Below are 27,267 nucleotides of genomic sequence, written 5' to 3' on the forward strand. Positions count from 1 at the left end.
GCATACCTCCCAACTTTTGAAGAACCGAAAGAGGGCTAAAATGTGCGTCGTGCGTAGCATGCCACAGCAAATTTAGCCCCGTCCCCTTTTGTGTTGACTCCGCCCATTCTCATTAATTTTCCATGTGCCCGCACACATTATAATCCTCCTACAGTCACACGTAAATTATATGTTCCTCTATCTCTTCCCAGTTTCATATACACCCTTCATCTGCCCCCAGTTTCATGTCCCTCCTCCATCTCTGCCCCCAGTTTCATGTCCCCTCCATCTCTGTCCCCAGATTCATGTCCCCCATCTCTGCCCCCAGATTCATGTCCCCTCCATCTCTGCCCCCAGATTCATGGCCCCTCCATCTCTGCCCCCAGATTCATGGCCCCTCCATCTCTGCCCCCAGATTCATGTCCCCACATCTCTGTCCCCAGATTCATGTCTCCACATCTCTGCCCCCAGATTCATATCCTCTCCATCTCTGCCCCCAGATTCATGTCCCCACATCTCTGCTCCCAGATTCATGTCCCCCCATCTCTGCCCCCAGATTCATGTCCCCTCCATCTCTGCCCCCAGATTCATGTCTCCACATCTCTGCCCCCAGATTCATGTCCCCTTCATCTCTGCCCCCAGATTCATGTCTCTACATCTCTGCCCCCAGATTCATGTCCCCCATCTCTGCCCCCAGATCTCTGCTCCCAGATTCATGTCCCCACATCTCTGCTCCCAGATTCATGTCCCACATCTCTGCCCCCAGATTCATGTCCCCTCCATCTCTGCCCCCAGATTCATGTCTCTCCATCTCTGTCCCCAGATTCATGTCCCCCCATCTCTGCCCCCAGATTCATGTCTCCACATCTCTGCCCCCAGATTCATGTCCTCTCCATCTCTTCCCCCAGATTCATGTCCCTCCATCTCTGCCCCCAGATTCATGTCCCTCCATCTCTGCCCCCAGATTCATGTCCCTCCATCTCTGCCCCCAGATTCATGTCCCCACATCTCTGCCCCAGTGTCATGCCGTCCTCTCCTTCATCTGCCCCCAGTTTCACGTTCCACCTCAGTGTACACATTACACTTACTTTCTCCTCGTTCCCCTGCCCCTCTCTGCGCACCTCTCTCTCTCACTCAGTTGTAGACGCGATGTGACATCATCACATTGCGTCTACACAGCCAGTAGGCTTCGTGCAGCGGCGAAGCAAGGAGCTGAATTGTGACAGCTCCTTGCTTCAGCCGCATATGTGTTCTCGGTGTTGAAATTGTGACATACCTCACTCCAACCGGGACCGCGGGACACGTCACCCAAATCGTGAATGTCCCGCGGAAATCGGGAAGGTTGGGAGGTATGTTACTACATAGGATATCTCTACTGTAGTTCAGTTTGTCCTTCCTATCAGTGAGTGTAAAACAAGCCCTCTTTTTTTGACCGGTAGCGAGGGGCTAACATGGTGGAGAGCTAGTAGTCATCCCCCTACCAAATGGTGACAATTCAGCTGTCACTATGCAAGCAAGTGAGTATGCATGGGGCCATTTGCACAAGTGACTCGGAGGGACTCCCTGCATTAATTTCCACTGCATATTGCCACAGCGTGTCTGGGTCATCTGCCCTGTCTCCCTCATCTCCCTCTTGCTTTTCTGGCTGTTCCTGCTCCTCCTCTCCTGTCACTTATGTAGAAAAATCCTTAATTTCACTACATATTGCTTGTGCTCAAATGTCTTCCTCATCCTCCAGTTCAGCTTTCACAGGGCTCATGTGACCGTGAGATGTAGATGCCACATCTCCAGTCCCCTGATCAACCAGATTTACCGGGATCTTTTCCAGGATATGAATCAGTGGAATGACGTTGTTCATCCCATAGTCCTGGCTTCTGATAAATAAAGTGGCCTCCTCAGTGGGCACGAGCAAATTACAGGTGTCACCAGCGCCGCACCTCCCATGAGGCAATCTGAAGCGACCGCTTCAGGCGGCGCTATGCCGGGGTGCTGGCGGCATTTTTGCCGACCTAAGCCAGTCCAGGACAGACTGTCCTGGACTGGCTTAGCGCCATTATGTCGGCAGCCCGGCACGGGAAGTGAGCGGTGGATTGGGGTGGCCCTGCTGTACGCAGCGCTGCTCCAGCGTCCGCCCCTCACGCTCCGGCAGAGAGCAGGTCCTCTCCCTGCCTGCTAACGCCGCTCGCTCCACTCGGCCCCGCCCCCTTCCGCTCCGGGGGGGGGGGGGGGCGTCTTTCTGACGTCCACCTCAGGCGGCACAAACTCCAGGTTCACCCCTGGTCCCCCCATCTCTGCCGCCAGTTCCTTGTCCCCCTATCTCTGCCCGCAGTTTCTTGTCCCCCATCTCTTCCCCCTTGTTTCGTGTCCCCCCATTTCTGCCGCCAGTTTCTTGTCCCCCCATCTGTGCCTCCAGGTTCTTGTCCCCCCATCTCTGGCCTTAGTTTTTTGTCCCAGCATTTTCTTGTCCCCCCCATCTCTGGCCCCAGTTTCTTGTCCCCCCCATCTGTGGCCCCAGTTTCTTGTCCCGCCATCGCCGCCCCGCAGTTTCTTGTCCCCTCATTGGGGTATTGTCCCCCCATACCCCATATTGTGCTGCTGTTAGGACTAAGGAAAAACAGATTATCAACATAATCAACGATTGTCCGCTGGTTAGAGGGATCTCATGCACAGAGGAACTCTGAGACACCGACAGTCCTTTCTTCTCTGCTTGTGGAGATGGTCGTCCACTTGCAAATTGTTACTGAGGTAAATGAACAAGAAACAAATCCAACAGTGGGGGTCGCCATACACATGTATTTTAATCATTAAGAAACATCCAATATTTGTGTGACGACCTCTTTCATATGTAACAGTGCATAGACCTGAAAATCTTTATCCTACTAATTTTTTGATGTGCACATGAAGATGAGTTGTTAGAATTTGGCTTCTTCCTGGGTGATGTCTAAGGCAGGAATCACAATAACTATTCATTTTTCGGACTAGAAAACAACAGACTTTGTATATTCTTGTGTTTTTATGTCTAGTGTACTGTCCTTTTTTTTTTTTTTTGCATTCACAATCACCAAGCAAAATATCTGTCAAAAGAAGACAGCACAGAAATGACGTCCAAGTCCCTTAGTATGCCTGAGACGAGAAGAGAAATGAGGAAAAAAAATAGCATGACATTCCATCCATCAATAACAAGATTTTCATGGACGGAGAGACATTGAGAAAAAAATCCCATCATGCACTATTTTTTCACAGTACTTTTCTGTCCATGTGCTATTTATGAAAAATTTCAACATCACATGGACTCATTGTAGTCAATGGAGCCATTCACACATGTGTTGTTTTTTTTATGGATGGAGGGACATTAAGGATAATAATCAAAGAAAAGTGAAAACATGAATATGGCTTCTATCCTGTGTGAGTTCTTCGATGTCTAACAAGACCTGAGTTACGAATAAAACATTTCCCACATTCTGAACAGGAATATGGCCTCTCTCCTGTGTGAATTTTTTGATGTTTAACAAGATCTGAATTACGAGTATAACATTTCCCACATTCTGAACATGAATATGGCTTCTCTCCTGTGTGATTTTTTTGATGTAAAGCAAGAGCTGATCTATGTGCAAAACATCTGTCACATTCAGAACATGCAAATGGTTTCTCCCCAGTGTGAATTATTTTATGTTTAACAAGACTTGATTTATATCTAAAACATGTACCACATTCAGAGCATGAATATGGCTTCTCTCCTGTGTGAATCCTCTGATGTTCAACAAAATTTAATTTATGAAAAAAACATTTCCCACATTCTGAACATGAATATGGCTTCTCTCCTGTGTAAATCCTCTGATGTTTAACAAGAGTTGATTTATGAAAAAAACATTTCCCACATTCAGAACATGAATATGGCTTCTCTCCTGTGTGAATTATTTTATGTTTAACAAGAGTTGATATATCTGTAAAACATTTCCTGCATTCAGAACATGAATATGGCTTCACTCCTGTGTGAGTTCTTTGATGTCTAACAAGATCTGACTTACGAATAAAACATTTCCCACATTCTGAACAGGGATATGGCTTCTCTCCTGTGTGAATCCTCTGATGTTCAACAAGAGTTGATCTATGTGCAAAACATTTGTCACATTGAGAACATGCAAATGGTTTCTCCCCAGTGTGAGTTCTTTGATGTTTAACAAGATCTGAGTTACAAATAAAACATTTCCCACATTCTGAACATAAATATGGCTTCTCTCCTGAATGAATTTTTTTATGTTTAACAAGACTTGACATAGCTGCAAAACATCTCCCGCATTCAGAACATGAATATGACTTCTCTCCTGTGTGAGTTCTTTGATGTATAGCAAGGGCTGAGGGTATATGTGGGGTAATGTCATGTTCTTCATATGGATCTTGTTTGATACCAGGATCCTCTGCTTTATAATCTGTAGATATCAGATGTCCCTCTGAGCTCCTAGTACAGTCATCTGTGATTAATACAAAGGATTTTACTATATTTTATAGAGTCCAAATATTTCTTTACTAGCTTTATCTGGGCGTCGAAGCCCCCGTGATTCACAAAAAGTACTCTTGTTAGACCTAAACGGAGAGGGAGTTTGGTGGTTCTGGATTGCTCTAGCTACTTCCTGGCCTCAGTCATAGTTCGCATTCTTGACTGGCACCGCTCAGTGAGCTCTAAACTCTGGTTGGCCCTGGAGAGGTCTCTGAGCCTACTCCCTCTCATTGCTCTCCCATGGCTTCATAAGTGTTGATTGGTCAGACAGTAAAACTAATATGCTTCCTTTTGTCACTTACCAGACAATTGTATCTTGCTGACTACGGTGCTGTGTAGAGACTCTTCGAAATGATGGCCCTATGATCACAATCTCGGGCAACCCGGACTTCCCTTCCGCTCTTCACTCCTCTTTTCTCTTCCACACTGTGGGTCAACCTGCCTTTAGATTCCATTGTGTTATGTCGGCCTTCTCCCTCGATCTGAGCTACTCACTACGACCCCCAGACCCTGGACTCTATTGCCTCTCACTGGCAGTTCACCCAGCTTTTCTATTCTTACACTGCTCTTAAGACATCTCATAATCTTCATAGGACGTTGTTGCTTTTTGAGCGTTTGTGCCTTTCACCTAGTGATCCGACCCATACTGTCTCACTTATTTGTGGCACGCTTATAAAGGATTGAGTCAACAGTCTATCAGTATTTATGTTATAGTTGGGAAAGGGAATTGGGGGTCTCGTTCTCACCAGATGTGTGGTCTTCAGCTTTCCAAGCATGTTACAAGTTCTCTATATCTTGTCCACTTCTATGCCTTTTTGGTCCGACACAAGGTAAGGTAAAGGACACAATGCGGGGGTAGGAATTACACGACGGAGAGCCATCTCTTGTACTTCAGAAAGGGCCGGTTAAGGTTAGAAACGCGTCGTGCTGTGCTGCATTTATTTCAATAAACGTCTCTGAATTTTGGAAATCTGCTCTGTCATGTCCTTCCCATACCAGTGAGCATGGTTCTATTGAATAGGACCATTGGTCCCAATTGTTTTTCTCTAGCCTTTTGGTCGGATGTCCGTCTTATCCTTCAGACAGTCACTGGAAATGCGATGGAAGCGTCCCCACTGCTGCTCGAGAACAGGCTCCAGCGACGCCTCTATCTTCGGCTGGATCCTCCCCTTCTTTTGTCTTTCTTTGGCGTCACATCTAACGCCTGCGCAGTTGGCTCTGCCAGTGAAACACTAGTAGAGCCGACTGCGCATGCCAGCCGGCGGCCATAGTTCCGAGGCCGCAAGTGCGCGCATGCTCGGTGGAGATCACATCTAAAGGTAAGAGACAAATAGCCTTTCTAAAGGCTATTCTGACGTGTGATCGCCAAAAAAAAAAGGGTTTTAATGGTAGAATCCCTTTAAATTGAACAGCAGTTTATTTCATTCTCCCCACTGAAAACTCAAACAGCTCAGTCAATTCCGGTATATATGTGTATGGAGAAGTTTACAGGAAATGTGGCTGGATGGTCAATCTGCATCTAACGTGTCCGGCCACCATGGAGGAGGACAATCACCTGCAATAGCTCTTGGATCTATGAGCTCTTTTTCTCAACTGCACATGTATTTGTTATCAGTGGAGAGAGGAATAAACCGCAGCAAGAAATGTCTAGTGGTAGCTTTTATCCAAGGAGACAGCAGGTGATGAAGAAGTTGTCCTCATTCACATAGACATATTTCATTATCCTTGTTCCAATGGTATTTCTACATCATATTATAAATGTGCAGCGTGTTATCACCTATAGCAGTATCACATTTATATTCATGTATTACTTGTATTCAGCTGAATGTGGGAATAGACAGCTGAAAAATCAGGAATCTGGGACTATTCTGTGGTGTATTCAGTGGTGACTCCTCACCTGGGCGGTTCCCTGTAGGAATGTCCTCCTCACACTCCTCATCACCACTCACATAGGGGTCTTCTATCTTTACGTCTATAGCATTAATATTGTTCAGCTCTTTATCCTGATGGAAAGTATATCAAACAAATAAAGTAAGTCAGTAGAAAATTCTAGATGAAGCAAAAGATTAATCTGAGACAAATATAGAGGACAGTTCAAGGAGAACCTCAAAAACATCCTATAAATGTATATTCAGGAGGACAAGATATAGATCAGGGAGAGCAGATCAGATTCTACCAGATACATCCGGGGTTGTTTGTCTCAGGGGAAATAAAGGATCAGATCGGTAGAAATACAACCTGATGGTTCCTTATTCCAACCAGAAGTCTCCATAGCCAGAAGATTGTGAGAAGATCCAGACAACATGTAATGTCTATGGTCAGCTTTATCCTCCATCTCCACCTCTCATTACACAAGTATAAACCATCTAATACTGCTGGAGAACCCAAGACTGACCACAAGGACTTCACAGCCCGTCTACACATCATAGGGAATATCTCCATCTACCTGATCATCCTGTGGAAGAAGAGGACTGGGACATCTCTCCGGTGTTGTCCTCTTACTGGATCTACCTGTAGGAAACACAGACAGGGACTGAATTCATTCTGTACATACAAATAATGGAAGTCCATGTGTATATAGTCATGTCTATTACCTGCTGATATGAGGGGCTGGTGGTCCTCCATCATCACCTCCTTGTACAGATCCTTGTGTCCTTCTAAATACTCCCACTCCTCCATGGAGACATAGACAGCGACATCCTGACACCTTATAGGAACCTGACAACACAATGATACAGTCATCACCCCGACCCCTCCAGTTACTGTATAATGTCCCAGCATTCCCAGCAGTGTCACCTCTCCAGTCAGCAGCTCCAGCATCTTGTTGGTGAGTTCTAGGATTTTCTGTCCATTGATCTCCTCCTGTATCATGGGGTGAGGTGGAGTCTCTGGGATTGGGCTCTGGGTTCCTTTATACACAGGAGCCTGACAGCGCCCACTAGAGGTCTTCTTCACTACTGTGTAATCCTGGTTATGGGGAGACACATTAATAAATCTCACTACATACATGTCCAGAGTCCATCACCTCTCCAGTCATATCATCTGTTATTACTATAGATAAGAATGATGTCATGATGACATCATCAGAATCTCTCACCTCTCCAGTAAGCTGGTAGATGATCTCTAGGGTGAGATTTAATAGACGTTCCGCCATCTTGTTCCTGTCTCTTTCCATCCTTGATGGATCAATCAGGAATATTCTCTTATATAGAAGATACTGAGAGGATTCTATATTGTAGGAACCTGAATGGAGAGAAGATGAGACAATGTATTATATCTACCTGTATATTTTGTGTACTGTATGTAACCCCCGAAATGTAAAGCTCCATGGAATTAATGGTGCTATATAAATAAACAATAATAATAATGTAGAAACCTCATGTAATAAATAGGATTAGTAGGCAGTAGAGATGAGCAAACGCCGTTCGAACGAATTGATATTTGATCGAATATCATGCTGTTCGAGACATTCGATTCAAATTGAACACAACGCGGCATACGCAGTGAAAATTCGTGTCCCCTCCCACCTTCCCTGGCGCTTTTTTGCGCCAATAACAGCGCAGGGAAGGAGGAACAGGAACTACGACAACAGAGGTATTAAAAAAAAAGGAAAAACCCATTGGCTGCCGAAAACATGTGACCTCCCATTCATAAGAATAGTCAACGCCCGCTTCGTGTCATTCCTCCCTTGGAGAGAGATAGGGTCAGAGCTCTGCAGAGGGAGAGATAGGCGTCTTGTTAGCTTCAGCTAGGCAGGGACAAAGACAATCACAACAAAGGCTCTTCTAAGAGCTATAGTGCAGGGAGAGGAGTCGCAGCTCTGAATAGGGAAAAACAATCTCAACCCAGATTTCCAAACTTGTGTACCCGGAAAAGCTAACTGGGATACACAGAAGTTTGTCTGGCCAAATAGGGTAAAGCAAGCTTTCTCACGTTCTCCATACTGAAACGCTGATTTCATTAGGGCAGAATTCTGAAGCTCAAGTCTGAATAGGTGCCAGCGTTACACCTGGTATTTACAGGGAAATTATCATACACCTTGCTACTCGCAATTTTGGGTGACTGCAATTCACAGTGTGTTAGGCCGCAAAATACCAAAAATGCGTAAGGCAGCCAATAAAGGACGGGGACTATCCAATCAGGATAGTCACTGCACACTGCGGTCCGCTTCACAGCCTATATTGTCGGAGGAGGAGGATGACGAAGTGGCAGATCATATCATAGTTACACAGGAGGCTAGCGGGGAAGTTACATGCGTCCCATTGTTTGCAGGGCGGATGGGGCGAAATGGAGGAGGAAATGGAGAGTGATCATTCTGTAGGGTCCAGTGAAGTGATGTCAACTAACACTGTGGCACACATGACGGAATTCATGTTGGGATGCTTTTAAAATGACAAACGCATTGTGAAAATCCTGAACAGCAACCAGTACTGGATTTTTGCAATCTGCGACCCCCGGTATAAAAATAATATTTCCAAGTTTATTCCGGTTGAGGGGAGGGCCAGTAGCCTTATCGATTGTCACAAGCAACTGGTGCAGAATATGGTGGAGATGTTTCCGGCAGCTGTCGTTGGCAACAGGGAGGAGAGTTCCTCCAACAGGCGACGGACTGCCATCCGGTCCACACCTGGCAGGGGCACACTCTCCAAAGTATGGGACACGTTAATGGCACCCCCTCACGAAACAACCGCCAATGAAGGGTCTAGTGTCAGCAGGAGGGACAAGTAAAGGCGCATGTTGAGGGAGTACTTGGCCGACATCAGCCTTGTCCTCTCCGATCCCTCTTCGCCCTACACTTACTGGGTCTCCAAGTTGGATTTGTGGACGGAACTTGCGCTATACGCATTGGAGGTCCTTTCCTGTCCAGCCGCCAGCGTGCTATCCGAAAGAGTCTTCAGCGCTGCCGGTGGCATTATTACGGATAAGCGCAGCCGGCTGTCAGCAGACAGTGCTGACCGGCTGACTTTCATAAAAATGAACAGCCAATGGATAGACCCATCTTTTTCTTCTCCACCGGTGTCAAGCATCCACACATGATTTTTAATGTGTGTGCTCAACCTCTACAATTCCTCCTCCTCCTCCTCATCATCATCATCAAATTCATCCACCATCAGCATTGCACAATTCAGTAAATACTACCATCTCCAAGGGCCCAAAAGACTGCTGGTTCAAGGCTCTGCTCCTTCACAGGGCCAAATACACTGCTGGTGCAAGTCTCTACTTCCTCCAGGGATCCCGAGCAAAGAAAGTGACTGTAGGCATGTTAAATCCCCCCAGGCATGCTTCCCCTGCTGTCCCAGTTGCATTCCCGGGTGTTGGCATCATTTTCTGGGGTGTCATAGTGGACTTGGGTGGATCCCCAACTCACGAGCATTTTTCCCCATAGACTATAATGGAGTTCGATAAGAGGCTATTCGAATCGAGTAACGAATTTCGAATATCTGACTGTTCGCTCATCTCTAGTAGGGAGTATAAGGGGGGCTTTCGCTTCAGGCTCTAGTATGTGAAGATACATGGCACATTCCTCCTCAGTATCAGTCTCTTCTCCTCCACTAACCTGTAATGTAGAACGAGCGCCCTACACCGGGGAGACAAACCTAGGCTGGTACAGGACATATATATGGAGCGGTGTCTGCTGAGGGGTGAGAAGAAGGAGACCAGGACACTGATGGGGATACATTTGGGGTATATTCGGTAGTCGGTGGAGCACAGAATATAATCTACATTACATATCATTTGTTGTAGTTTCTGATCTGATTTCTTTCAGTTTCTGGTGTAAATTCTAGTAAACTTGTCAGACTGTAGGTGACCCCGCATATCGCACTTAGGGTCACTGTGCTTGCTGACACTCGGACTCCTGACTGCTATAGCGACCCCTCGGACCCTGTGATCTTATCGAGGGGGATCTGAGGGGTGGGGGAGGGGCGATCTTGTCTCCAGACTCCCCGGACGCCATGATGAATAGCGATCCCGGTATGTGAGGGATTAATCCTCTGGAGTCGGAGTATCTTTCCTCTCCGGTGACCAGTCCCAGGTATCGGCTGTATAATACGGCTCCTGTGCCGCCACATTACAGCCATGTACTATTACAGCGCTGAGCATTAACTACACGGCCAGCGCAACGTAATAGTACGGCACCGAGCAGGAAGGGGTTAAAGCAGCCGAGTCCTGAGACAACGAGAATGGCCGGAATACACGAAATATCCAAGAAAATACTGACATTGTCCGGAGAGTTTCTCTAATTCTAATGTAACTGGGATGACGTCCTAGAATTGTCTGGTCTGAAAGGGGTTAATAAAAGCTCCAGGTCTGTGAGCGACCACCTACCTCCTCCTGTACAGTGACTGTGGTGACAGGACCTGTGGTGAGGTCACAGGTGTGGGAGGAGTCAGCAAGTCACATGATCAGGTCCTGCTGTTACAGCTTCATATGCTCAGGATAAAGGACCTGTGAGATGTCACATGTGTGGGAGGAGTTAAGGAGTCATATGACCCGGTGTTCCAGGGCTTGTGATAGTAAAGGCAAATACAAATACAAAAAGCTTTATTGGCACAACCGAAAACACAATTGGTATTGCCAAAGCTAAGAATGGTTGGGTGGGTGAGGAGTGGGCGTGGATTGGCTGGTTTGGAGGTACAGTAGTATTTGGGGTCTCTTCGTTCTTGTTTGGAACATGTGGGTATGGGCGGGTGTAGGGTGGGTGGGTGATTCGGTGGGGTGATAAGGGAGTATAATAGTCTTTGGGGTCTCATTTTCCCCTCATTTGGTGGCAGGTGGACACGTATTGGGCAGCGATCTCCACAGTGGTCTCCTCTTCTCCCAGTCTGGGATGTGGGCAGAGAGTCTATGGAAGTGGATGGCCCTCGTTGGTGCAGTGTAGCAGGAAATGGGTCTCGTCTTCTAGGACCTCAAGGTCACAGTGTTGGCACAGTCTGTTCTTCTGTGGCTTGTACGACTGCCTGTGCCGCCCTGTTTCAATCTCTAGGCTGTGGGCAGTCAGTCTTTATCGGCTCAGGGTTTTTCTGTGTTTGCGGTGGGGTATATTCTCCAGGTAGGTGGCCATGGTGTAGTTCCTTTGCAGTGACTGGTATACGGTGAGTTTCTTTGAGTTATTTATTTTGTTTCTCCATTCTTCGATGTATTGCTCTTTGTTTGCTTCTATGGTCACCTTTATTTGGGCCTTGGTCATTGCCTGTTGGTGGTTCTGGTTTGGTGGTTGGCTGTTTATTGGTTGGGGGGTGCTGGGTTTGTTCCGAGTTCTGTGACTTAGCCAGGCTTGGTGGTAGGAGTCGGGGTTGCTCTCCTGAATGTGTGTCCAGAATGATAGCGCCCTTTTTTGCATGGTGAGCCATAGAGGGAGTCTGCCTAACTCCGCCCGGCATGCCATGTTGGAGATACTGCGGTGGACATGGAGCAGGTATTTGCAGAACTCCAGGTGGAAGGTCTCTGTTGGGCTGGAGTCCCATTTTGCTGGTCTGGGTAGGTGGCTTGGCCCCAGATTTTGCTGCTGTACAGAAGGATCGGAGAGATGATTGCGTCAAATATCTTCAGCCAGACCCTCATCGGTGGTTTGAGGTAGTACAGCTGTCTACTGATGGCGTAGAAGGTTCTGCAGGATTTTCCTTTCAGGGTTTCTATTGCTGCTTTAAAGTTTCCTGATTGGTTGAGCTCCAGCCCCAGGTAGGTGTAGCCAGTGGCGTAACTACCACCATAGCAGCAGAGGCAGCTGCCACAGGGCCCGGGACATTAGGGGCCCGGTGACAGCTGCTACCGCTGCTATCATTATTCTCTGAGGTCTTTTCGGACCCCCGAGTATAATGATCGGGGCCCCCTGTTGGTGGAATACTTTCCACCAACAGGGGGCCCCGAAGCTGCAACAACGGCTGACACACAGGAGCTGCAGGTCTGGCTCCTCTCAGCGCTTCAGGACGCTCCCCCTCTCTCCCCCCCTCCCTTTCTCTGCCTGTCCTCTGCCCTCCAATGAGAGGGCTGAGGAGAGCCCAGGAGGCGGGGCTTATCTCTGCCGAGCTGCACACAAGAGAAGAAGAAGAAGCTGCTCCAGGAAAATGAAACTAAAGAAAGAAAACAGGTACATACTGGGGTTACTATACTTATTAATATCAGGCATTTGGAGTGATTACTTTTGTTTTAGTAACTCCATGTGCCTCATATTAATAGCAGTTAACCCTATCATGTCCCTCACATTAACCCCTGTGTGCCTCACCATAAGAGTTACTCATTAATGGTGCTATATAAATAAACAATAATAATAATAATATGTGAGACATATGGGGGTAATAGTAATGAAGATACTTTATTATTACCTCCATGTCTCTCACATATCAGTAACTCTTATGTGAGGTACACAAGGGTTAATGTGAGGGACATGATGGGGTTAACATCTATTAATATGAGGCACATGGAGTTACTAAATTGTAATGCACATGACCAGATTTTTTATCCACAATTGTCCTCGTATAGCGGTCAGCGGGTGACGTGACAGTATTTAGTCCTGTAGGGGCCTCTAAAGGACATAATACTGTGTGCAGGGTCCACTATTGGTCATAATAGAGCGCGCAGGAATGCGTAGGAGGGACTTGGTCGAGATCTTCGGTGTCGGGGGGTCCCCATGTCAAAAGTTCGCCGCAGGGCCCCGCCATTCCTAGTTACGCCACTGGGTGTAGCTGTTGGTTTTCTCCAATGTGGAGCCATTTAGAGTGAATTTTGGGATGGGGGCTTTATTGTGGCCCTTTTCTCTGGAATACCATGACTTTGGTCGTCTTGTGGTTGATGGGTAGAGCCCATGTTGTGCTGAATTTTTCCAGCACTGACAGGCTGTCTTTCTCGGTGGGGACAGGAGTAGGAGGTCGTTGGCGTATAGCAGGAACTTCACCTTCCTGTCGTTCAGGGTGAGGCCTGATGTTGGTGATGCCTCTAGGGATGCAGCCAGTTCAATGATGTACAGTATATGTTGAAGAGCATTGGGCTCAGGTTGCAGCCCTGTCTGACCCCTCGGGCCTGTTGGAAGTATGCTGTCCTTTACCTTCACACAGCACTGGTTTCCGGTGTAGGAGTTCTTGATGACATCATACGTACTTCCTCCTATTCCACTCTCTAGGAGTTTCAGGAGCAGACCCGGATGCCACACTGAGTCGAACGCTTTCTTAAGGTCCACAAATTTTTTGCCGCTTCTGATGTTATGGATGTGGGTCTTGATGAGGCTGTGCAGGCTCTAGTCTTCCTGATGCCCAAACTATCTGAGAATGATCATAGATTTAAGGTACCTAAACCAATTTAATAATAAAAAAAAACTGTTTTGGATGGAAACCATAAAATCAGTAACTGTTTCTATAACCCAGCGATGTCCTCGTGTCTCTGAACTTGAAAGATACATATTTACACATCCCTGTGTATCCTCCTCATAGAAAATACTTGATGATTGCAGTGATTGTTACCTGGCGCACAAGACATTTTCGGCATCTCCTCTGCTCCCCACACTTTCACCAAGGTGGTGGCTTGGGTAGCTGTGGCACAGAGGCTTCATGGTCTGTCTATTGTGCCATACCTGAATGACTGGCTAATAAAGGCTCAAAAGACACCCTGCTTCAACATCTGCTGTTTCTGCAGCTTCTAGGCTGAGTCATAAACTAGGAGGTCGGATATCATACCTTCCACACAAAAGATTCTGGGCTTCATCTTAGATTCCAACCAAATGAAAATTTCTCTACCTCCTCTAATTAAAGATAAAATAATCAGAGCATCCTGTTATCTGCTCCAGACAAAGCAGATTTCCATCAGAACTGCCGTGAAGGTTCTAGGTCTCATTTCAGCGACTACCAAAGCAGTCCCTTGGGCATTAAGGTACATGCATCCTCTCCAGAAGGAGATTCTAGAAGTTTGGAACCACAGCCCACTGGGTCTCGACAGAACCATCAAACTTTCTTTCAACACCCATCTTTCCCTGAAATAGTGGATCCATCTTAAAGACAGGATGTCCATGGTTCAGCCTCGCTGGACCCAGTTGACCACACATGTATCTCTCTCCGGATGGGGAGCTCAAGTAAATGAGATACCTGTTCAGGGAATTTGCGACATTCTAAAGATAGCCATACCATCCAATTGGAGAGAACTCAGAGCAGCTCACCTGGCAATCCTCCTTTTTGCCCCTCTTCTCAGAGGGAAAGCTGTAAAAGTCCGGTTAGACAATATGATGACCATCCTGTATTTGAAAAAACAGGGAGGCACCACATCCCTATCTCTACTGGGACAGACAAATCTGGTTTTCATCTGGGCAGAAAAAAATCTGACCCATCTGTCCACTCTTCAAATCAAAGGGTCCATGAATATATTAGCAGACCAGTTTGTCGGGGCCTCACAGTGTCAGGAGAATGATCTCTCAATCAGGAGATCTTCCTTCAAATCTCTCTGAAGTGGGGCCTCCAAGAAATAGAGCTCATGGTGACCAGTCTCATTTCCAATTTTCCCTGTAGGTTAAAGCTGGCCTACATCTTCCCTTCACTTTACATGATACCTGACCTCTCAGAGAACTCAGAGTTGCCAAGATCTGAGAAGATTCAACCTGACAGCCTATAGGTTGACTAGTCCGTTTGGGAATCTAGAGAATTGTCAGAGGCCGTCCTTAAGACTCTATCCTGCACTAGAGCCAAATCTACTAACAGAGGTTGCCTAAGAATAGGTAATGTCTTCTAGGATTTGTGCTCCAGACAAAAAGCTAATAGTTCTAATCCTCCAACTGGGGTTCCACTTAATTGTCTACCTTCTGGATAAAGGTCTTAGCTCTGCCATCCTAAAGGTGCAGGTTGCAGCTCTTTCTGCCTGTTTAGGTAGACAGATGCGCTAATATCTAGATTCCTGAGAGGTGCTATGAGATTAAAACTAGAGATGAGTGAATTAAAGTTGACGAAGTGGAATGTAATCTGAATTTTAGGAACTATTTGATTCGCATCGAATCCAAATTTCCTCGTTTCGTGGTAACGAGTCACATTTTTTCCTAATATGGCTGCTGCACATATTAGGACATCATACAGACAGGAAATAGATATTCCAAAGGGCGACTAACAAAATACAGACAATAAAACTTCACTTTTATTAATAATATAATAAAGATAAAATGTGTAAATCAATCTATAATAGGGTTAAAACCACAGCGGTCAGGCACATAGACATCCAACAAAGATATAACAGTGTACAAACACTCCACAATGAACAGGGATAAGGAGAAAGGATATTACTTAAACTAAACCCTTACCTACTTCATCTGTTTACCTCCCTAGTGGTCAAAAGGAGCAATGGATAAACATCATGTGGCTTGCATGTAATACCATACACCTTCAAATATCGTGGATCAGCAGTATCACACCCCCCTCTGAGTCCACTGGCCTACCACCACACCAACAGAGGCAAGGGAGGGAAACAACTGCTCCTAGGTGCTGGTAGAAAAGCCACAATGTGTGTTCCATAAATAACTCCACTAGAAACTGTTCAAAAAAAATAACCCTACGCGTTTCATCATTAGGGAATCCTCAGGGCTAACAGATGTTCAAATTAAGCAGTAAAAACTGCTATAACATTCAAGCAGTTAAAACTGCTAAAACAGTACTCAATTGTAGCAGTAGAGGCGTCTGACCACCGGCAGGACCGCTCTATTGTCAGCGGTGAGTTGCCCTGTAATTCCGCATCCTTTAAAGTCCTTCACTCCACTCCCCAAAGAAGCCACTTCTCCAATCAGCGATTTCCCCCTGATGATAGGAACATGGGCTGGGCGTTGCTTCTTTGCATACAAAACATCAGAGCAATCACAGGATGCTCCCTAGCCTGACACTCCCAGTATCTATGTGATCCATCCTCCATACATGGCGGTGTCTCGCTGCTACTCCATACTGCATCAGCTACAGCTCACTATTGAGAACTCCACCCCTTCTCATCTTGCTGCGCGGTCCTTTGCTGTTCACTCAGCCAGAGAAGTACTCTATGCTGTGGGCTCAGATCCACTATACCGTGAGGATGAGCTACTACTGGACGGTCCGCAGCTACTGCCCAGCCAAGATCTGGAGGAGACATCCGCTGCTTCCTTCAGTAGGCGGAAAAGTAGTGGAGAGTGGCGTGGGAGCTGGTGTTGCGAGCAGTCAGGCTCCTGGCTCAGACACTATTGAGGAGGACATTAGTGACGCGCAGGCAGTACCCAATGATGACGTAACCGATCACAATTGGGAGCTGGGTTACGAAGTTGTTTCATCATCATCGGGAGAAGAGGGTGGCAGCTTGCACATGAGGCAGTGGCAAAGCCAGCAAGTTGGTAGTGTTGCCAGGAGTCAGCAGGGTGGAAGCAGTGGGAGATCGGGAGCCAAACGTGCCTCCTGCTTTGCAGGAGTCTATCTGCCCAGAAAGTAGTGGTGCAGGGGTTCATGGAGGCAGTGGTGGTAGTAATCAATCAGTGCAGAGTGTTGGGGTGAAATCACCTACACGGCGATGTGGCAGGTTTTTGCTAAGCCACTGGGGAAGCTGAACATGACCATATGTCAAATCTGTGGGCAGAAGGTGAAGCGTGGCCAGGGTGCCAATGTTGGACAAGCAGACAGAGGTACTCCCCTGTGTAACTTCAATGTTAGCCAGTGGCAGTTCATGTGTGACACCTGTAATTTGCTCGTGCCCACTGAGGAGGCCACTTCATTTATCAGAAGCCAGGACTATGGGATGAACAATGTCATTCCACTGATTCATATCCTGGAAAAGATGCCGGTAAATCTGGTTGATCAGGGGACTGGAGATGTGGCATCTACATCTCACGGTCACATGAGCCCTGTGAAAGCTGAACTGGAGGATGAAGAGGACATTGGAGCACAAGCAATATGCAGTGAAATTAATGATTTTTCTACACAAGTGACAGGAGAGGAGGAGCAGGAACAGCCAGAAAACCATGAGGGAGACAGGGCAGATGACCCAGACACGCTGTGGCAGTATGCAGTGGAGATTTATGCAGGGAATCCCTCCGAGTCACTTGTGCAAATGGCCCCATGCATACTCACTTGCTTGCGTACTGACAGCTGAATTGTCACCATTTGATAGGGGGATGACTACTAGCTCTCCACCATGTTAGCCCCTCGCTACCAGTCAAAAAAGAGGGCTTGTTTTACACTGACTGATAGGAAGGACAAACTGAACTACTGTATAGATATCCTATGTAGTCAGTTGGCTGCTGCCTATCTGTTCTATCATCCATCCTCTCGCAGGTCTGACGGGGAGGACCCGGGGCACTCACCTTGCACTGCCATGGCTGCTGTGGGGGGAAGGGGGGAGTAGGAGCAGTAACAGCTCCATTAGTTGCAGCCTGATCCTAGATTTGCTGATGAGCAGCTTTTTTCACCCACATAGTGAAGGCATACTGGGCAGCCATACTGGATTTGTGGCTGCAACTGGCCGAGTTTGCCCTGGAAAAGCTGTCCTGCCCGGCCAGCAGTGTGGCATCAGAGCGGGTGTTTAGTGTGGCAGGGGCCATAGTTACCCCAAGGAGAACTCGCCTGCCCACCCAAAATATGGAGAGGCTGACCTTTGTCAAGATGAATCAGGTGAGGATCAGCCAGGATTTCCACCACCAATGCCTGATGCATCAGATTAAATCATCCATTCTGCCTCAATCAAACTTTAACAAAAGAGACCGGTTTCTTCTGGCTACCTGTCTCCGCTACTATTCTGATGCTGCCAACCGCCTGATGCCACACATCTAATGCCAAGTGCTCCTTCTTAGAGCCAACATTGTCAGTGGGTAATGTTTGTGCCACCCACTTCCCCACTTTATCACTGGGTCACTCTGTGGCTACCTAAGGCTGCTGGCACCTCCACATTATGTTACCGGGTACCTCTGTGGCCTCCTCATGCTGCTGCCACTTCCACATTATGTCACCCTGCCACTTTGTGGCCTCCTAAGACTGCTGTCATCCAAACACTATGTCACTTCTCATGCTGTTTCCTCCCTCTCCACTCCATGACTGGGCCACTATTTTACCTTTTTGGTCTGCTTACATCATCATTTATTTGACCCTTCTTCTCATCTGTCAGAAGGAAGATAAAATGAGACGCACAACGGATCTTGTCTGTGTAACAGCTGCAAGGCCTTTATGGTCCCATCAGACTTGGCTTATGATTTAGTAGCCAAAAGCAGGAGTGGTTACAAAACACCGAAGACCTGAAAATATTCCATTCACGTGTCCTCTCTGTTTTGGATCCACTCTTGGTTATTTTAACCGGTTAAGGACGAGGCCCAGAAGTGCGTTAAGGACCAGGCCTCTTTTTTCAAAACTGATGAGTCACTTTAAATGGCAATAAATTTGAGACGCTTTAACTTACATAAGTGATTTTGAGATTGTTTTTTTCGTAAAACATTATACACATTACACTTATACTTTGGGATGTTTGTTAACCCTTTAAGCATTTCATAAGAATAAAAATAATATGGCAGTGAAATTTAGACATTTCATTTTTTTTTCACTAATATATTCATTTAGACCTAAAATTAACACATTCAAAAAGGGTTAAAGGAGAAAATGCATTGACAGTGTATTGTGCAATTTCTCCCGTGCACAGAAATACCCCACATGTGGGTGTAAACTGATTTTTGGGCACACGGCAGTGCATGGAAGGGAAGGAGCGACACTGGGTGTTTGAAAAGCAGATTTTGCTGGAATAATTTTCAGGTACCATGTCTCATTTGCAGAGACCCTAGAGTACCAAAAAACCCCCAAAAGTGACCCCATTTTAGAATCCACACCCCTTAACAGAATTCTTCAAGGGGTGTAGTCAGCATTTTGATCCTACAGTTGTTTCACAGATTTTACTAACATTGGGATGTGTAAATGAAAAATTACTAAAATGTAATTTTATCTCCAAAGTTTTCATTTTCACAAGGGGTTAAAGGGGTAAAAGCCCCCCACAGTTTGTTAAACAATTTCTCCTGAACACGGAAATACCCCATATGTGGCCATAGTATGCTGTATGGGTACATGGCGGGGCTCAGAATGGAAAGAGTGCTATTTTGCTTTTGGATGGCAGATTTTGCTGGAATTATTTTTAGGTGCCATGTCGCATTAGCAGAGCCCCTAGAGTACCAATACAGTGGAAACCACCCTAAAAGTGACCCCATTTGGAAAACTACACCCCCCACAGAACATATCAAAGGGTAGAGTGAGCATTTTGACCCTACAGCTGTTTCACAGATTTTATTAACATTGGGCCATGAAAATGAAAAATTACTTTTTTTTCCAATAAATCGTCAATTTAGCCCCAAATTATTAATTTTCACAAGAGGATAAAGGGGAAAAAGCTCCCTAAAGTTCGTTACACAATTTCTCCTGAACACAGAAATGCCCCATATGTGCTCATAATCTGCTGTATGGGAACATGGCGGGGCTCAGAATGGAAAGAGCGCTATTTGGCTTTTGAAGGGCAGATTTTGCTGGAATATTTTTCAGGTCCCATGTCGCATTTGCAGAGCCCTTAGAGTACCAATACAGTGGAAACCCCCTAAAAGTGACCCCATTTTGGAAACTACACCCCTCATAGAATTTATCTAGGGGTAGAATGAGCATTTTGGCCTCACAGGTGTTTCACAGATTTTATTAACATTGGGACGTAAAAATGAAAAATTACTTTTTTTCCCAATAAATTGTCCATTTAGCGCCATATTTTTAATTTTGCAAATAGTTTAAGAATTAAAAGCCCCCCACAGTTTGTTACACAATTTCTCCTGAACACGGCAATACCCCATATCTGACCATAATCTGCTGTATGGGTACATGTTGGGGCTCAGAATGGAAAGAGCGCTATTTGGATTTTGGAGGGCAGATGTTGCTGGAATAGTTTTCAGGTGCCATGTCGCATTTGCTGAGCCCCTAAAGTAACAATACAATGGAAACCCCTCAAAAGTGACCCCATTTTAGAAACTACACCTGTCAAGGAATGTATCAAGGGGTATTATCATTTTGAGCCTAAAATGCTTCCCAAAAATTAATGTACAATGTGAAAATTTAAATTTTTTTAAAATATGCCATTTCGGTGCCCAATATGTTGCACCCACTTTGTGTTGTCAGAGACCTGCACTCCTAAAACTATTAAGTGGGCCATCCCGGGGGTCAAAAAATTATATATGTGGGTGTAAACTGCTGCTTGGGCACACAGCAGGGTTCAGAAGGGAAGGACCACTGTGCGTTTTAGCTTTTGGGGTACAGATATAGAGAGACTTTCTAGGCGCCATGTTGTTTTTGCAGAGCCTTGGAGGTGCCAGTAAACTGGAATTCACCAAGAAGTGACCCCATTTTGTAGGGGCAATTTTAGGGTCTCTGCAAATGTGACATGGTGTCCAAAAACGAAGAATCTAAATCTGCACTACAAAAGCACATATTGCTCCTTCACATCTGCGCCCTGCTGTGTACCCAAATAGCAGTGTATGCCCACATGTATGACACTGGTGTACCCCGGATAACGTACTTAATGCCATATGTGGGTATAAATGGCTGTTTGGGCACAGCCGGGCACAGAAGGGAAGGAGCGCTATTTTGGTTTTTGGAGCACAGTTTGGTTTTTGGACGCATGCCAGTTTTGCAAAGCCCCTGAATTGCCAATAAAGTGGAATCCGCAGACATGTCACCCCATTTTGGACACTAGCCCACTCATGGGATTTATCAAGTGGTGTAGCGAGAATTTATAACCCTTGAGTGTTGCATTTATTTAGTTTCCAGAAATGAAATCGCAACTGATAATGAGAAGTTAAAAATGAAAATTTTACAGAGATTTGCCATTTCAGTGTGCAACATGTTGTGCCCGACTTATGTCAGCAGAGACACTCCAAAAACTGGTAAGCGGGTATCCCGGGCACAACAGCTTTCGGAGAGTTCATCTCTGATACAAGGCGGGCACAACATATTATGCACTGAAATGACGTATTCCTGGAAAAATGGTCATTTTCAGTTCTCACAATCATCTGCGTATTCATTTATGGATAATAAGTTATAGCAACACTTGGAGGTTAAAAATGCTCTCTGTACCCCTGGAGAAATCCGTCAGGGGTGTGGTTTCCAAAATAACGTCTCATATCAGGGGATTCCACTTTCCTGGCGTTTCAGCTCTGCAAAAGTGTCATGGCATCCAAAAACCAAACCGTCTGTACTCCAAAAACCAAATGACCCTTCTTCCCTTCTGTGTCCGGCTGTGCCCTAATATCAGATTATACCACATATGATATTACGTACGTTATGCCGGGTACACCAGTGTCATACATGTGTCATACATGTGGCATAATATGCAGTTCGGGCACACAACAGGGCACAGAAGGGAAGGAGCGCGATGCAGATTTTGGAGTACAGATTCAGATGTTTGGTATCCGGACGCCATGCCATGTTTGTAGAGCCTGTAAGGTACCGGAAAAGTGGATACCCCAAAGGAGTGACCCCATTTTGAAAACTGCACCCCTCAAAGAATTTATCAGGGGGTGTAGTGAGTATTAGTATCCCGGACGTGACTGCACAGCGGATGGCGAAGAGGGAATATATAAGCGGTGCGGAGGACATTGGGGACACCAAATTCCCTACTATGTCCCAGTAGCTCCTATGATTGGGGGAGTCACTTTGGGGTCACTTCTGGTGTCTTTTCGCTCATAAGCTGTAAATCTGGGGTATCTGCTGATATCCGCTCGCACAGCTTATATTTTCCCTTCCTGCCGCAGCCAGTTGTGTTCTAATAATCTGGCGATTTTGGTGTTTTTTTGTCTTCACATTGCTGGATGCTATATTTTCTTTATTTTTCTGGTGACGCGGCCATATAAGGGCTTGTTGTTTGCGGGATGACATGCATTTCGTAATGACACTGTTTTGGGGTGTCTACATCTTATTGAATACATTTTATTAACCCTTTTTTGCTGGATTTAAAAAAAAAAAATCAATCCTGGCATTGAGTTTTACTTTTTTAATTTTACACCATGCAGCGTACAGTATAAGTAACATGTGACCTTTATTCTGCGGATCGGTACGGTTACGGCGATACCTCATTTATATTATTTTTTTATGTGTTACTAGTTCTGCAGAACAAAAACACATTTGGAGACATAAATCAATGTTTTTTGCATAACCATCTTCTGAGAGGCGTAACATTTTTATTTTTTGGTTGACAGTGTTGGTTGAGGGCTTATTTTTTGCGGGACAACCTGCGCTTTTTATTGGTACTGTTGTCGGGTGCATATGACTTTGTGATCACTTTTTATAGCATATTTTGTATGGTGAGATGGCGAAAAATCATTACTTCCGGCGAGTTTTTTCCGTTTTGTTTTTTTTTCCGGCGTTCGCCGTGTACATTAAATATTATTTCAGTTTTATTGTACAGATTGTTATGGACGCGACAATACCAAATATGCATTGTTTTTATTATTTTTTAGTTCTTTTTATATAATTCACTAGCTGGTACCCGCGACTTGGTCTGCGGTGATTGTAGCAGTGGGTATATACAGGCGTGGGTAAGGTTTTCGTAGTGTGTATAAGGTATGGGATATGAAATGTAACTTTGTATCTTGTTTTTGCTGTAATTCAGAGAATATGTGAGACTTTTGTGTTGAAGTTAATTTGTATTAGAGCTGCTATATATACGGTGTTGTGAGAAACTTTACATAGTGACTTTGGGACAGAAGTATTTGAAGTTAACCCTTTCTCGCCGATGGCATTTTTTGATTTTCGTTTTTGACTCCCCTCCTTCTAAACCCCATAACTTTTTTATTTCTCTGCTCCCAGAGCCATATGAGGTCTTAATTTTTCCTGGGACAATTTTTTCTTCATGATGCCACCATTATTTATTCTATATAATGTACTGGGAAGCAGGGAAAAAATTCAGAATGGGGTGGATTTGAGGAAAAAATGCATTTCTGCGACTTTCTTACGGGCTTTGGTTTTACGGCGTTCACTGTGCAAGCAAAATGACATGTCCCCTGTATTCTGTGTTTCGTTATGACTCCGGGGATACCAAATTTATATGGTTTTATTTACATTTTGACCCCTTAAAAAAAATCCAAAACTGAATTAAAAAATAATTTTTTGAAAAGTCGCCATATTCCGATAGCCGTAACTTTTTTATACGTGCGTGTACGGGGATGTATAGGGCGTCTTTTTTTTGCGGGACCGGGTGTACTTTGTAGTTCTACCATTTTCGGGAAATGTTATTGCTTTGATCACTTTTTATTCAATTTTTTATCAGAATCAAAACAGTGAAAAAATGGCGGTTTGGCACTTTTGACCATTTTTCCCGCTACGGCGTTTACCAAACAGGAAAAATATTTGTATAGCTTTGTAGAGCGGGCGATTTCGGACATGGGGATACCTAACATGTATGTGTTTCACAGTTTTTAACTACTTTTATATGTGTTCTAGGGAAAGGGGGGGTGATTTGAATTTTTAATCCTTTTTATTATTTTTTTAGTTTTTTTTTAGTTTTTTTAAACTTTTTTTTTTTGCATTTATTAGACCTCCTAGGGGTATTGACATGGGTGGGCGGTGTCACGGATTATCAGAGCGGTGGGGGTCGGCAAACATGGCTGCTCCGGAGCGTTAAAGAGAGCCTCCTGGAGTATCGTTAAGGTGAGGGGCAAAGTGGTAAAGTATATGTATATGTGATTGTGTGGGGTTAGGGGCTAAGCTGTAGAGAGGAATATGAATTTTAGGACTTGCTATGGTCCAAAGTGTGTGAGATTGCAGAGCTGGTGGTGTGAGTTTGGGTTTTGTGGGGGTCCTGGCACAAACATATGTGCGCTATTGTGACGAAAAGTAGCCTATTGTTTAATCGGGTGTATTAACTATGTTTGTGGAAAATTTCAGCCAAATCGGTGGAGCGGTTTTTCCGTGATTGAGGAACAAACATCCGAACATGCAAACATCCAAACACACAAACCCACAAACTCACAAACTTTCACATTTATAATATTAATAGGATTTTCTATAGAGAAAAAGGGATTTTTGGGCTTTATAACTTTATTTTATTTAATTTTTTTCATTTTTTTTAACTTTTTCATGTGTCCATGTAGGACACTTCAATCAGCAATACTTTGCTGATATAGAATGCAATGTGACACACATCCTGCACGTGTCCCATATGGCATTCCGTAGCAGGATGTCAGGCTGTGCAGACGCACAGTCTGACATCAGAAGGTCCTGGCAGGATCACCAGGTATGTGGGGGCTTCGGGCAGTCTGGGGTCACTGGCCAGACCCCAGACTACCTTTTACTGCTATCGGCACCCCCCGATCTCGCCGCGGGGGGTGCCGATGCAATGAAATTGCCGGCGGACCCCTTTCGATCGCGCTGTGATGTTTCACGGCCCGATCGAAAGGGTTAAAACGTCCAGTTGGACTCAGTTCCGACTGGACGTTATTGAGGGGGTATTGAGAGTAACACCTAACCCCTGTCCCCTCCGCACCCCTCCCCCCGCCAAGGAGGTCTCTGAAGACCGGCCGTATTTTTACAATAGGCCGGTCTTTAGAGACCAGGATCACTGGCCGTAATTTTACGGCCAGCGGTCCTTAACCGGTTAAGCATCAGCAATACTGATGGATTACTGACCAAATCCTGACTGAGTGAAGGAGGACTCTACTTGTATAAGTGTTTACTAGAACAGGTTCTGTAGACATCTGTGTGGAATCAGCAGACGACGGTGCAGAAGGAGTGCGCTCTTTGATGTTACAGTAGGATCTTGGGCCTCTGCACGGTTCTTTATACCTGGCACTAACATAGATGTGTAACGCTGAGTTCACACTTGAGTTAGTTGGTCACTTTTGGCCCCCAAATAAGTGAGGAGTGCAGCGGTTCTAAGAGTGAAGCCTGTTATGTGCGTGTCATACTGGCTCAATGTATTGTTTCACTACCAACACAGACTCTCCATGTGTATTACTGCAAGGCCCAGTGTTCTACACCACTATATATACTATACTATATACACCACTATATATAATATACTATATACACCACTATATACACTATACTATATACACCACTATATATACTATATACACTATACTATATACACCACTATATATACTATTTTATATACACCACTATATATACTATATACACTATACTATATACACCACTATATATACTATTTTATATACAACACTATATATAGTGCTGCTCTCTGCAGCAAAGAAATAGCTGATTTTAACGTGATTCACCGCAAATTAATTCTAAATGAGTCAAATTTTTTCCAAGAATTCGTTGAACCGGCTGAAACGAATTTTTGGACAGGAACATGACTGTACTATAACGGTGCTGCCTCACCCCATAATAAATGTATTCACTTAAAGAAATTAAAGTAGGAGGCATAGTTTTCCTTTTGGTCTGGCTGAGGGCGGGTATTACTGGGCGGAAAGGGGTGAAATTCTGACACGAGTGGCTGCTCTCCCCCGCCCTCAGAGCGTGCCTCGCTATTGGCTGATGTTTTAAAGGGGAACCTCTATAAATGTCAAATGTCTTTGCTTCATGGCAGTATATGTAAGGCTTGAAAAAATGCCATTGGGTGCAAAACAGTCATTCTGAACCTCTGGAGGACGTGGATCTAAAGTTTTTGGCTTACAAGACTACCTCTTTGCTAGCCATCACCTTTACTAAAAAAGTGGGCCTTTTGATCTGAAGAACCTTATATCTCTTTCTCCTCAGAGTACAGTTAAGGTTCCTCCCTGGATTCAATCCTAAGGTGTCGTCCTGGGCTGATATCAATCAGGTAGTCTCTTTACCAATTTTCATCCCGCTCCACTCTTTAGATTTGGTGAGATGTCTACAAGTCTATCTCCAATGCACAAGATCCTTGAGAAGGTCGGAGAACCTTCTACTCAACATCTATGGAAGGAACAAAGGTTTCAAGACATCCGAAACTTTGTTGTCCAAATAGATAAAAGATGTGATTAGAGTCGCTTTTTCTTCTCAGGGGTTAACTCCCCCTGAGTTTGTCTAAGCCCATTCAACCAGGGTTGTCTCTTCCTTTTGGGTAGAAAATCGTTCTACTCCTCTTGAGCAAATCCATGTTGCTGCCTTTTGGGGCTCCTAGCTAAGCTTTGTAAGACATTGTCCACAGCTCAGAGACCATGGCCTTTGGGCGTTCAGTATTGAGGGCTGTAATGTGAGAGGACTCTCCCTAAGGGGTCTGCTTGCTGCATGCTCATATTGTGCTCCTGGTAGGACGTAAGAGAATTCTTGATTATGTTATTAATCTGTTTCCACTTAGTCCTAACAGCAGCACAAGTGTCCCCCCCCCCCCCTTAGAAATTATAGTTTTTTCTTTATGACCAACACAATGGGAAAGGTCTCTTTTGGGGGGATATCACTTAATTATGCAAATTAAAACACAGGCAGAAATACCCCAATATTGTGCTGCTGTTAGGACTAAGGGAAAACAGATTATCAACATAATCAACGACTGTCCGCTGGTTAGAGGGATCTCATGCACAGAGGAACTCTGAGACACCGACAGTCCTTTCTTCTCTGCTTGTTTGAGGAGGAGATGGTCGTCCACTTGCAAATTGTTACTGAGGTAAATGAACAAGAAACAAAACCAACAGTGGGGGTCGCCATACACATGTATTTTAATCATTAAGAAACATCCAATATTTGTGTGACGACCTCTTTCATATGTAACAGTGCATAGACCTGAAAATCTTTATCCTGCAAATTTTTTGATGTGCACATGAAGATGAGTTGTTAGAATTTGGCTTCTTCCTGTGTGATGTCTAAGGCTGGAATCACAATAACTAT

General features: G+C 45.1%; 2 pseudogenes; one reads left to right on the forward strand and one right to left on the reverse strand.

Moving 5' to 3' along the window:
• LOC142191103 (uncharacterized) overlaps positions 1 to 27,267 on the forward strand; it is a 602,426-nt pseudogene that overhangs the window by 46,248 nt on the left and 528,911 nt on the right.
• Positions 1,694 to 27,267, reverse strand: part of LOC142188959 (uncharacterized) — a 33,028-nt pseudogene continuing 7,454 nt past the window's right edge.

This window comes from Leptodactylus fuscus, chromosome 1 (assembly GCF_031893055.1).
Source record: "Leptodactylus fuscus isolate aLepFus1 chromosome 1, aLepFus1.hap2, whole genome shotgun sequence".
NCBI classification, from domain to species: domain Eukaryota; kingdom Metazoa; phylum Chordata; class Amphibia; order Anura; family Leptodactylidae; genus Leptodactylus; species Leptodactylus fuscus.